General features: G+C 38.1%; 1 pseudogene; it reads right to left on the bottom strand.

Annotated features, from left to right (window-relative positions):
- Positions 1–12,603: 12,603 nt before the first annotated feature.
- LOC123935350 lies at positions 12,604–13,035 on the bottom strand (annotated as a pseudogene).
- Between the last annotated feature and the right edge of the window lie 282 nt (positions 13,036–13,317).

Genomic DNA, 13,317 nt, shown 5'->3' with positions numbered 1-13,317 from the left:
TTCTTTGCTCTGCTTATGTTCACATTAGATATTCACAGTCTCAGCAGGCTAATTGCAGATCTTCCTATAGTGTTGAGTAGGCCCAAGCCTAATGGCCTTTCTTATAACTCTGTCAGACCTTGAGTCACTCACCCCAAAGAGAGTATTTGGCTTGGGGGAATCAAAACAAAAGTAACATTTGAAGAGTTCAAAAAGTTCTCAACCAAAACAAAATAAGACATCTACCTGAAAGGAGGTTTTGTGTGAATTAGATGAACCATATTTCTCTCCAGCTGTTCAAGAGATTGTTCTCAGTAGCCAGGCTGCATGTCTTTGCTTTCCAGTGTATCTAACTTATGCTAAAAAGACACATGGGAAAATGTGAGGCCAGCATTTCCTAAGTCTTCTCAAGATGAGAAGTCTTACATAAGCAGGCTAGATGAGTATGATTTTAAACACTGGCCATTTCTAAAAAGGCTCAAAGCTACTTGCAATTTTGCCTGCAGTGCCTCTTAACTAAAGGCTCCAATTTAAGCATGGTCATGAAGCTTTTCTTGACACTCAACTCTTAACTGTTTTATTTGGCTTTCTTGGTTCCTCTTAATTCACTCTGGTTGCTCTGAACTTCTGCGGCCTCAAAAATACAGCAAAATTGAATGTACTCCAGTCTCTGTCTTTAGTTGCATTTGGCTGTCCTGAAAATCAGGTCTTTTTCAAAACTTGGGTCTAAAAGTGTCTCATGAAACCAGAATGTGGTGGTATTTTTTTAATCTAGGTAAATAATTGGAATTATTTCAAATTGACAGAATATCCAAAGAAGCAAAGGTGGGCTGCTTTCTCAATTTATTTTTTAAAACTGATTCTACCTATGAGAGAATTTTCACTGAGTGTCTTAGACTCAATGGTAAGCTCTTGTCCAAGTTCTCACATAGGGAAAATGTTGCCCATTTCTTCCCCAAAGCACAGACCCTCCAGATCTGTGCCTATCTCATCTGTCTTGGAGCCAATCAGATGCCATTCTCTGCCAGACTTACTTAAATGCTTTGGCTTTGATTTTCATGTCCATTCCTACTGCCACAACCCCAGTGTAGTCCCAAATTCTTTTCTGTCCAGACAGCAGCAATTCTCTAAACTGGTTTTTCTGTCTCTGGGTTAACAACTTTGAAAGCTACCCTCCAATTTGCTAACAAATTAATCTGTTTTAAGGCATAGCTCTAAGCAGGTTGTGCTTCTATGCTAAAACTTTCAACAGTTTCCTATTTTGAATTAATCCTAAAACTCTTCAGCTTGGTATTCAAACAATTCACAACATGGCCCCAACCTATATTTCCAGCCTTGACCCACATCACTGAACTATTCCACCCTGACATTTCAGCTTCTCTGTGCTTTTTCAACTCCACTGCTTTGCCTATCTTATTCTCCTGGACTTGAATTACTTTCTCCCCACAAACAATTCCACATTTTCTAATCATACCTTCAAGATCCTTCTGTCACCAAATCAGATAATCATTCAAATACTCCCTTCATAGAGTGATCCTCCCAGCTACTCTTGTTTTTGTTCAAATTTTTCCCCAGGATCAGATCTCAGTCTAGGACCTAGGGCCTCCACTGCATGTAAAGAGATCTACTTCATGATGACTAGTTGATTTTCAAGTACCACTCACCCTGAGTACCCTGCCTGCACTGATTAGTGAATAGACTTTGTGTTGGGCTCCAGCTCTCTCTCTTTCTTTGTCTGTCATATGTGGTCACCAAGAAACTTCGTATCTTATGGTCAGAACCTAAAATGGTGATGATGGCCTTGACTTCATTTACCAATTCCACCATTTTTCTTCCCCTCTGTCTTGCTCGATTAGTTAGTGCTAAAACCATTCTGTGTAAGGAATTATACTCAGCCATTTGTCTGTATAAAAGGAGAGTAGTAGTGTATGTGGAGAGATGATCCTCAGTGACAAAATTTAAAACTTCAGATGGACTGCCTTTCCCTACTCAACTCTGTCCATTGTTCTAGGCTGTCCAGAATCCAGAAAACTTTCAAAAATCCACTGCATCCTGTAGTTACTTGTGTCAACATTTAATTGTGCAGCCCCACAAAAGTAATTCCTGGTTTCTGGCCTGCAGATAGAATAATTCTCATAGCGGCCCCCACCCCATGTTTTCAACCACAGACCTTGGTTTGGTCATCCCCTAAAGCCACAACAGTTTTGAGTAGTAAATGTCAAATACTCATGATAAAATATGAAAAGACTCATAATATTATAATGGTAATGATGATGATGATGATGGTGATGGTAACATCCATTGACTTTTATATGCCAAGCACTCTGGAGAAATGTTTGTTTATGTCTTCTGCCCATTTCTGGTTGGATTTTTTGGTTTGGGGGTGTTGAATTTGGTAAGTTCTTTATAGATTTTGGATACTAGCCCTTTATCTGATATGTCATTTGCAAATATGTTGTCCCATGCTGTTGGTTGCCTTTGAGTTTTGTTTACTGTTTCCTTTGCTGTGCAGAAGCTTTTATCCTGATGAAGTCCCAATAGTTCATTTTTGCTTTTGTTTCTCTTGTGTTTGGAGACATGTCTAGCAAGAAATTGCTGCAACCAAGGTCAAAGAGATTGATGTCTGCATTGTCCTGTACAATTCTGATGGATTCCTATCTCACACTTAGATATTTTATCCATTTTGAGTTTATTTTTGTGTATGGTATCAGAAAGTGGTCCAGCTTCATTCTTCTGCATGTGGATATCCAATTTTCCCAACACCATCTGTTGAAGGGACTGTCTTTATTCCATTGGATATTCTTTCCTGCTTTCTCAAAGATTAGTTGGCCACAGACTTGAGGGTCCATTTCTAGGTTCTCTATTCTGTTCCATTTGTCTATATGTCTGTTTTTGTGCCAGTACCATACTGTCTTGATGATTGCAACTTTATAATATAGCTTGAAGTCCAGAATTGTGATGTCACCAGCTTTGGTTTTCTTTTTCAACATTCCTCTGACTATTTGGGGTCTCTTCTGGTTCCGTACAAAGTTTAGGATTATTTGTTCCAACTCTGTGAAAAATTTCAATGGTATTTTGATAGATTGCATTGAATGTGTAGACTTCTCTGGGTAGCATAGACATTTTAACCTTATTTATTCCTCCAATCCATGAGTATGGAATGTTTTTCCATTTCTTTGTGTCTTCCTCAATTTCTTTCATAAGTATTCTGTAGTTTCCAGAATACAGATACTTTACCTCTTGGGTTAGGTTTATTCTTAAGTATCTTATGGTTTTTGGTGCAATTGTAAATGGGATTGATTCCTTAATTTCTCTTTCTTCTGTTTCATTGCTAGTGTATAGATTTGCAACTAATTTCTGTGCATTGATTTTATATCCTGCCACATTGCTGGGTTCCTGTTATGAGTTCTAGCAATTTTGGAGTTCTTTGGGTTTCCCACATAAAGTGTCATGTATGAGACACAATTTTAGACACAATTTTTGGGATACTATAATGAGCAATTCTTGCTCCTGGAGGGGCTTACATCCTGGCTGGGAGATAATGAACAAAATAAACAGGTTAGTGCCATAGTATATTAGATGTCAGTGAGCGATAAAAAGAAGATTAAATCAGTGAAGAGAAATAGGGAGTATTTGGTGGGGGGGGATGGTGAAATTTTTAATACAGCAGGCAAGGTAGACTTCACTGAGAAGATGATATTTGACACAATTCTGATAAAGACCTGGATTGACCCACTTCTCATTTACCTCTAGATACATAATTGAGCAACAAACTAGGGGTGGGGGGAAGGAGTAAAGTAAAATCTTGCAAACCAGTTTGACTCTTTGAATGTAAATAAACCCTTACAGTCAGAGAAAATATTTGAGATATCTTCATCACAGTTTCCACCATATTTTCTCCTTTTTCGAATTATTTGGGCTGTCTATAGTACAGTGTAACTTTGAGAAGAAATGGAGCTGCCAGGACCTTGGTATTAGATCAGCTTGTATTCCTGGCTCAACTCTGCCACTTGCCGTGTGACTTTGAAACAAATAATTTAAATCAGCTTCTTTTGCAAAACAGGAATGTAATAGTAATCATCTTGGTGGACCATTGTAAGATTCAATGAGACAAGGTAAGTGATGTATTTCATATGGTGTTCACAACAGTTGGGCTGTTGTAGTGGTTGTTGCTGTTTGGGTTTATCAGGAGAGTATAAAGGAATCGGTGGCCACAACACCCTAAAACAAACATTGATTGGTTCCTGGTTTCTGAGCCTCTACCAGGAAAATTAATTCAGACATTTTTCCATGTTGAAAGCAGATTTTACAGTGGTTATTTGTTATGTTCAACTGTGCATAGTGACAAACAACTGTAGAGCAACAAATCAACCAAATAGCTGGAGAAAAACAATAAAAACACTGCCTCAACTGAAAGTGGTTATTTCAGTGGATATCTACTGAAGTGGACAGAGATTCTCTTTAAAAGGAAGGCCCTCAGCAAAACGGAAATTGAGAGCTACACAATATATGACTTTCTGCCAGAAATCCTCTGTATCAATAAGGACGCATTGCTTGCTTGAGTGTATATTTTTCTATTTAGGTGGCAATTGTTTGTGGGTGGAAAATACATCAAAAATATGTGTTTGATCTGGGGGAAAATGAGTCTTAATTTGAAACATATAAACAAACCTGTTTTGAATCTCAGTAAAAACAAATTTGTTTTGGAGTTAATACCTAATAGTCTATATTACAGCTTAAAGTCTAATTTTTTAGCCAAATAATACACCCATTAAGATAGAAGTACAGAAGAGAAACATTGACATACTCTTCACACTGAACAAGTATGTGACCCAAAATTAGTGCTGAGTCCTGATTTTCCATAAATCTTTCACATATTTTCAATGGTGCTAAAATACTTTTCAAAAGGATTAAAAAAATAAAGTGAGTCAAGGAGAAAAAACAAGGGGCCTAAGCATTAGATCCTAGTCCTAGCCAATTTGCTCTTCTTAACCAATATAGAATACATATATAAGTTGACCCTTAACCACATAGAGGTTAGGGGTATCAAACCCCCACACAGTTGAAAATCCACATAAAACTTTTGAATCCCCCAAAACTTAACTATTAAGAGCCTGCTGTTCACCAGAAGCCTTACTGATAACGTTAACAGTTAATTAACACATATTTTGTACGTTCCATGTATTATGCTGTATTCCTACAATAAAGTAAGCTACAGAGAAGAAAATGTTATTAAGAAAATCATAAGACAGGGGGATCGCCTGGGTGGCTCGGTCAGTTAAACATCTGACTCTTGGTTTTGGCTTAGGTCGTGATTTCATGGGTCATGGGATTGAGCCCTGTGTCCAGCTCTGGGCTCAGTGGAGAATCTGCTTGAAGGATTCTCTCCCTCTGCCCCTCCCTCCACGTGCTGACTCTCTTTCTCTCTAAAAATAAATAAATAAATCTTTACCCCCCCCAAAAAAGAAAATCATAAGGAAGAGGGGTGCCTGATTGGTGCAGTCAGTTAAGCATCCGACTCCTGGTTTCAGCTCAGGTCATGATCTCAGGGTCATGAAACTGAGCCTTGTGTTGGGTTCCCCCCTGCATGTGGAATCTGCTTAAAACTCTCTCTCCATCCACCTCTTCCTCTCCCTGTGCCTCCCCCAATCTCTCTCTCTCTCTCAAATATATAAACAAATAGATAAATAAATAAATATTTCTTAAAAAGAAAGAAAATCATAAGCAAGAGAAATTACATTCACAGTACTGCACTGTATTTATTAGAAAAGAGCCACGTATAAGTGGACCTACACAGTTCAGATCCATGTTCAAAGGTCAACTGTGTATTGAAAGGTCAGATTATATCCTAATTACAACACTCTAGAAACATACAAGTAGAACAAAAGAAAACAAAAAAAACTTGCTTTTAAACATTTCCTTAATGGGACATAAACATTTCATTGTTTTTGTACCATGTAGATCTTCTCTTTTTTGGAGACATGTGTGGTAAGGTGTCTTCTGGTAGAATCTCAATTTCCCTTGCTATGCTTTAGACCCAGGAACCCACAAAGGAATGGTTGGAGGGTAGTATACTTTAGAGGACAAGAATATATGCTTTCTGGTTTTGTTGCTTTCATTTTTTGTTTTGCTTTTGTCTACACCATGGTATTTCTTTTTTTTTTAATTTTTAATTTATTTATTTTTTTCAGCATAACAGTATTCATTGTTTCTGCACAACACCTACACCATGGTATTTCTCTACCTATATTATTCTCCCCAATCTGTCCATTCTTCAAATCTATGTAGTCTTCTTCAAGAAACTCTTCTCCCAGATTTCTATCTACTTATCATGGTCCTCTTCAGCCCTAGGCCTTTTTTCTCTCCATATTCACTAATGTACATGACTCCCAACTCTGGCTCCAGCAGGAATCTCCCTGGAGCAATGGTCCCATTTCTCTAAATCCCAGCTCTACACTACTCATGTCAATGGTCCTTGGCCACCCCCAAATAAACCTTATTCCAATTTTAACCCACTACTTCCCCTAAATTATCCTTTTTCTTCTGTCTCCCTAGTCATGTAAGCTTGAAATTTTGGAGTAAGACATTTTAGATTCTTACCTTTACCTCCTTGGGTCATAGTCACCCAGCAGCCAAGTCCTCTAGTCTTAGTTCCTACTGTTGATCATATGACTTAGAGGACATGTCCACTTCCCTCCCTCATGTCTCATTGAATAAAATTCATCCTTATTACCTTGTTTGGCTTCACATGTTGATGTTATTGATACCTCTGATATGTACTCCTTACACCACTTTCTATTATGCCAACATTGTAGTATAGATTCTCATCACATTAAGACAACATGATCACTTTGAGGAGCCTGTTGTGTCTTCTCTAAGTTGGACATACTGCCTCCTTGTTCTCTCTGAGGTTGAGCCGGAATGGCTGTTCAAGTGACACACTAGTGTTTAGTCTTAAATCTTATAATCAAATATTAAAATACTGCAGAGAAATGCCACATCCACAATGTTATTTACATAAGAATGATTCATATGATTTAACCATGATAAAAATGAAATGGTTAGCCGCTTTTATAACCATAATGAAATAAATAAAAAATAAAGGACGTGGATGGAACTAGAGGGTATCATGCTTAGTGAAATAAGTCAATCGGAGAAAGACAACTATCATATGATCTCCCTGATATGAGGACATGGAGAAGCAACATGGGGGGCTAGGGGGATAGGAGAAGAATAAATGAAACAAGATGGGATTGGGAGGGAGACAAACCATAAATGACTCTTAATCTCACAAAACAAAGTGGGGGTTGCTGGGGGGAGGTGGGGTTGGGAGAGGGGAAGGGGGTTATGGACATTGGGGAGGGTATGTGCTATCGTGAGTGCTGTGGAGTGTGTAAACCTGGCGATTCACAGACCTGTACCCCTGGGGATAAAAATACATTATATGTTTATAAAAAAAAAATTGGAAAGGGAGGCGAACCATAAGAGACTATGGACTCTCAAGTATCATATGGTCTCACTTATTTGTGGAGCATAACAAATAACATGGAGGACATGGGGAGATGGAGAGGAGAGGGAGTTGAGGGAAACTGGAAAGGGAGATGAACCATGAGAGACTATGGACTCTGAAAAACAACCAGAGGGTTTTGAAGGGGTGGGGGTGGGGTGGGAGGTTGAGGAACCAGGTGGTGGGTAATAGGGAGGGCACGTACTGCATGGAGCACTGGGTGTGATGCCAAAACAATGAACACTGTTATGCTGTAAATAAACAAATAAACGAATAAAAAAAACAAAAAAACAAAAAACTCACCCACAGTAAAAAAAAAAAAAAAAGAGAGACTATGGACTCTGAAAAACAACCTGAGGGTTTTGAAGGGTCAGGGGTGGGAGGTTGGGGGAACAGGTGGTGGGTAATAGGGAGGGCACGTTTTGCATGGAGCACTGGGTGTTGTGCAAACAATGAATACTGTTACGCTGAAAAAATAAATAAATTAAAAAAAATAAAGGACAAAGAGAAACAATAAGGAAGAAACATAATCAGTTTTATAACTACACTTGAAACATCGGTTCTGATCTCATTCTCACATGTCATTTAGAGCTTTTTAAGAGAGCAGCTAAATTTTCCTGATAATTCTTGATCGATTTTGATTTTTGACTCCATTATTTTGTGGTGAGCTGTAGGTCTGGATTTCAGAATGACAATCACCACTTTAATGGGGAGTCAAAAACTAAGCTCATTCTAAACCCTACCTTTTGTGGCTCTTCCTGCTAAAAAATAGGTCTTCCTTTGAATTATTCTCTAGAGCAGGTCTGTACAGCAAGTCTTAATCCAGAAAATAACAGCTGTCTTATTTTCTGTCAGAATTAAATCTCTCTGAACTGCCTCTTTTTTTCCTGCATCTATAAACAACATGTGAAAGAAAGGAAGTGAAGTTATGGTCCCCTACTTCAACAGACTTGCCCTAAACTCCTCAAAGTGAAACCAAAGAATAATTTTACATTAAGGTGGTTTTCTAAAAGGTTAGACTTGAACTGGATTACAAAATAAATAGCCAAAACAGACACACCAACAAGGATACCCCCCAAAATAGAATTAAAATCTTCTGGAAAAAAAGAAACTGAATTTTCTTTAAAAAGAATCAAAGTCCGAGCAGTCATCATGGAGGGAAAAAACCCAAAACTTCCTTGAACTTCATTAGACTTAATTTATAGTTTAGTGATACTTTTATTATTTTAAATTGTGTATGGGTGTGAGTACAATCATCTTTTTGGGGTTTCACTTAAAGCCCATAAAGGTCTTTATCTCACTTCTGGACTGATTTTTTTTTAAGAATAAAGATCCAATGTGACACACAAAAATTGAATCAATGTCTTCTTTAAAAGAAATATCTTCACATGATTAAATGATCATAACAAACTCACAGACTCTTCAAAGTCAGACTGTTTCCTAGCTTCCATTGCATTTAGGTGTGGCCATGTGACTGAGTACTAGCCAGTGAAATGTGAACTGGAGTAATGTATATGACTTCTTGGCCTGACCCATAAAAACCTCCTATACACACTATTCCATTCTGTCTTTTCCCTTCCTCCAGCTGGATGGAAAGAATGCCAAGGATGTAGGGGAGGCAGAGTCATGAAATAGAAGGATCCTGGGTCCTTGTATGATGGCATAAGTGGAAAGCTACCCAAAGAGGAACACCCCCAACAGATTATGAGCTGAATGAGAAACATTTATTATATTATAAACCACTGAAAATTGAGGGTTAATCTGTTATAGCAGTTGGTACTTTAAATAATACCAATGGCCCTAGCAATCTGTTCCAGATCTGCTCCTACACTTACCTCAACATTAATAGTACCTTTTCTGTTCTCTGACATACCCCACTTTTCAGCTCCCTGAACTTTACATATACCGTTCCTTCTTCTTTGAATTTACTCATTCTTTTTCCAACTCCACAAATTATACTGCTTTTTTAAAGATTTTATTTATTTTTGAGAAAGAGAGAGAGAGCTTGTAAAAAGCATGGAGGAGGCAGAGGGGCAGAGAGGCAAGGGAGAGGGAGAGAGAATCCAAAGCAGATTCCATGCCGAATGTGGACCCCAATACAGGGCTCATCCCATGACCATGATACCATGACCTGAGCTGAAACCAAGAGTCAGAGGCCCAGCCAACTGGGCCACCCAGGCACCCCCACAAATTATACTTATTTTTCATGACCAAACTTAAATCCTAGCTTTTTCATAACTACGCCAATCATTCTACACAACTGGGATTTCACCTTTGCTAATCCCCTAAAACACTTAACTGTTCATTTGGGTACTACTGCCCACATTTTACAAGCATTTCATAGGCAATATCTCATTTAATCTTAACATTCCTATGAGGTACATACTATAATTAGCCACATTTCAAGACTGAATCTTGGAGTGATTAAGTAACTTGCCTAAGGTCACAAAGCTAGTAAATGAAAAATGGTATTTCTCTGCAGTAATAAAAATAACAATGGCAACAACTAACCTTAAGGAGTAACTCTATGCTTGGGCTGTACGTTAAAGACATTATCTTATTACCTGAAATGGAAGTAGCATTGTTACTATTGCATACTCATCTTAGAGATGAGAAATTGAGGCTCAGTGACATTATTATATCTCAAGTAAGTGACACATCTTGGTTCAAGGTGAGGTCAGACTGGCTTTGGAGCCTATAGTCTTCACCATTATGTTAAACAAATAGGTAGATGAAAGAGAAATAAGGATACCGTGGGTAGAAGGGATGACATGTAAGGAAGGACAAAGGCAAGCCTAATATCATATCCAACAGTGATATCAGTAAGATCACAGACTATGAAGCTGTAGGTCCACATTTCCCCAAAGAAACATTTGAAAAACAACTAGAGGCTAGCTAAAATAATGTTATAGGAGCTCTGAAAAAGAGCCAAAGGTCTACAACAACGAAGTGAACACCCAATTTAAAAAAACACACGCACATTCAAAGCAATAAGAAATTTTATGGCATTTTTTTTAGAAAGAGAGCAGTGGGGAAGGGCAGAGGGAGAAGGAGGAAGAGAATTTTAAGCAAGCTCCATGCCCAGCACAGAGCTCAAACTGACTACCCTGAGATCATGACCTGAGCCAAAATGAAGAGTCAGATATGCTTAACTGACTGAGCCACACAGGAGCTCCTATGACATTTTTATTTACCCTTGCCTCTACTTCATCCTTAGTGCAGTATGGCAAGGTCTGAAGGAAGAGCTGACCCAGCTCCTCATTTCCTTTCTTGAACTAGAGGGAACAGAGCACACATTATTTGCAACATTCTGACCTCTGATGGATACCTGAAAGAGGACACTCTGTTTCACCTAACTCAGATCTCAAACTGGGAAAGTCATGGAAATACACAGTGGGCATGGTTCATGAAAGCCACAGGAGGACCACAGATCTTCCAACACCTGGGGCAAGAGAATATGGGTGGAAGAATACAATAGAACATCTAGGGTCATGAGAAGAAGCTGGGGTGAGACTGAGAAATTAAGATGTTTTATGTCATCCATATATATGGAGGAATTGCAGAAAACACAAAAACTGGGCCAGGCAAGACACATGCTCACCGAAGACCACAAAAGACCTTAAGTGTTCACACTGGGTGGATCTAAAGATTCACAAGGTGTCCTTCTAATTAGTGAACGTCTGCCTTAGTGCAGAATCAATTCACAAAGACTGGGAGAGGTATGTGTTTTTTTTCAAATGTTCAATTTTCAGCAGAAAAATCACAAGGCATGTAAAGAAATAGGAAAACATGTCCCAATCAAAGGAAGAAAATAAAAGGGCAGAAATCATTCCTGGGGCACTTGGGTGGCTCAGTGGGTTAAAGCCTCTGCCTTTGGCTCAGGTCATGATCTCAGGGTCCTGGGATGGAGCCCCGCCTCAGGCTCTCTGCTCAGCTGGGAGCCTGCTTCCTCCTCTCTCTCCGCCTGCCTCTCTGCCTACTTATGATCTCTGTCTGTCAAATAAGTAAATAAAATCTTTTTTAAAAAAAAAGAAATCATTCCTGAAGAAACACAGGTATTGGATATACCAAAGATTTTTAAACAACTGTCTTAAATATGCCCAAAGAGTTAAAGGAAAACACAAAGAACTAAAGGAAATCAGTAAAAAAAAAAATATACAAACAAAATGAGATTAACAATAGGTAGAAATTTCTTAAAGAAAATGAACTGAAATCTGAGGCTCAAAAATACAATAACCGAACTGAAAAATTCACTGGAGGGATTCAACAGTAGGCTCAAACAGGAAAACAAGAATCTGCGAATTTGAAGCCTGAATATTTAAAATTATCATGTCTGAGAAGAAAGAAAAAGGAATAAAGAAATGTGAATAGAGCCTATGTTCTTAGAGGACATGATCAAAGTGACCAATATATGTATTATGTAATTCTAAGAAGAAAGAAAGGGGCATGAGATTATTGAAACAAATAATAGCCATAAATTTCCCAAATTTGGGGAAAGACCTAGATATATAGACAAGAAGGTCAACAATCTCCAAGTAGGCTAAACCCAAAGGAGTCATACTAAGACCCATTATAACAAATTGTCAAAGGCCAAAGACAGAATATTAAAAGTAGCAAGAGAAACGTGACTGGTCCCATACAAGAAATCCTCAATCAGATTATCAGTGGACTGCTGAGCAGAAAACTTGGAGGGAAAACACATGATATATTTAAAGTGCTGAAAGAAAAATAACCTATCAACTGAGTATTTCATGCTCAACATAACTTTTCTTTATGAATGAAGGAGAAATTAAGACATTTCCAGATAAAACTTGAGAAAGTTCATTGCCACTAGACTTATCCTACAAAAAAAAAATACTAAAAGGAGTTATTCAAATTGAAATGAAAAAACACTAAACAGTAATTCAAAATCATATGAAAACATGAGGATCTTGGTAAATGACAAATACACAAATATAACATCAGTATTTTTATAATTTTGGTTTGTAACTCCACTTTTTATTTTCCATCATATTTAAAATTCAATTGCATTAAAAATAACAAATCTGTGTTAATGGGTACACATGTATAATTTGGCATATGAGAACTTATTATTGTCATATTTTCACCATCAAAACTTATGATCTTGGTCTTTCCTTCTTGCCTTTGTAAAAAGCCAAAAGAGAGACCCTGACTACTTTGCCAGCCTTAAAACAAACTCCAGGAATGTCACTGACAGCATCATCTTTGTGACCAAATCCAGCAACCAGAGCCTCATCATTTTCCTCAATAAAATTCAAACAGCCATCATTGGGTATAAAGACTGTGATTCTTTTTGCCATTCTTGATCACCTGGAGCCTGACATACTACCTGATGGCAGATTTGGCTATTGGGATTCAACCCATCCTTTTTACAGCACAATTCCCTTTGCATGAGAAGCACCTCCAAAAGGGTTGGTCTTTAGAGCTGTGCCCAAATGGGTGTTCTTGTACTGTTTATCATGCCACTTCTGATTTCTTTGGTGGCTACTGAGCCTCCTAGTAGTATGAAGACCATGACACCTGCCCATCTTGCCAGTGCTACCAGCCTGAGCAAAAGAGCTAAAGATGTAGTCTTTGATGTCATCAACATAGAGACTGACAGAGCTGCAATATAATACAGTTTTTGTATGTAATTGAAGTTAAGTTGGTAACAATTTAAAATAAATTCCTATAGAACCCTCTTACACTGTTGGTGGGAATGGAAGCTGTTACAGTTCCTCTGGAAAATGGTATGGAGGCTCCTCAAGATGTTGAAAATAGAAGTACCCTATGACCCAGCAATTGGACTACTGGATATTTACCCCAAAGAT

This window comes from Meles meles, chromosome X, assembly GCF_922984935.1.
Source record: "Meles meles chromosome X, mMelMel3.1 paternal haplotype, whole genome shotgun sequence".
Classification (NCBI taxonomy): Eukaryota; Metazoa; Chordata; class Mammalia; order Carnivora; family Mustelidae; genus Meles; species Meles meles.
The sequence above is the reverse complement of the archived record's forward strand: the minus strand, read 5'-3'. Positions and strand labels throughout refer to the sequence as shown.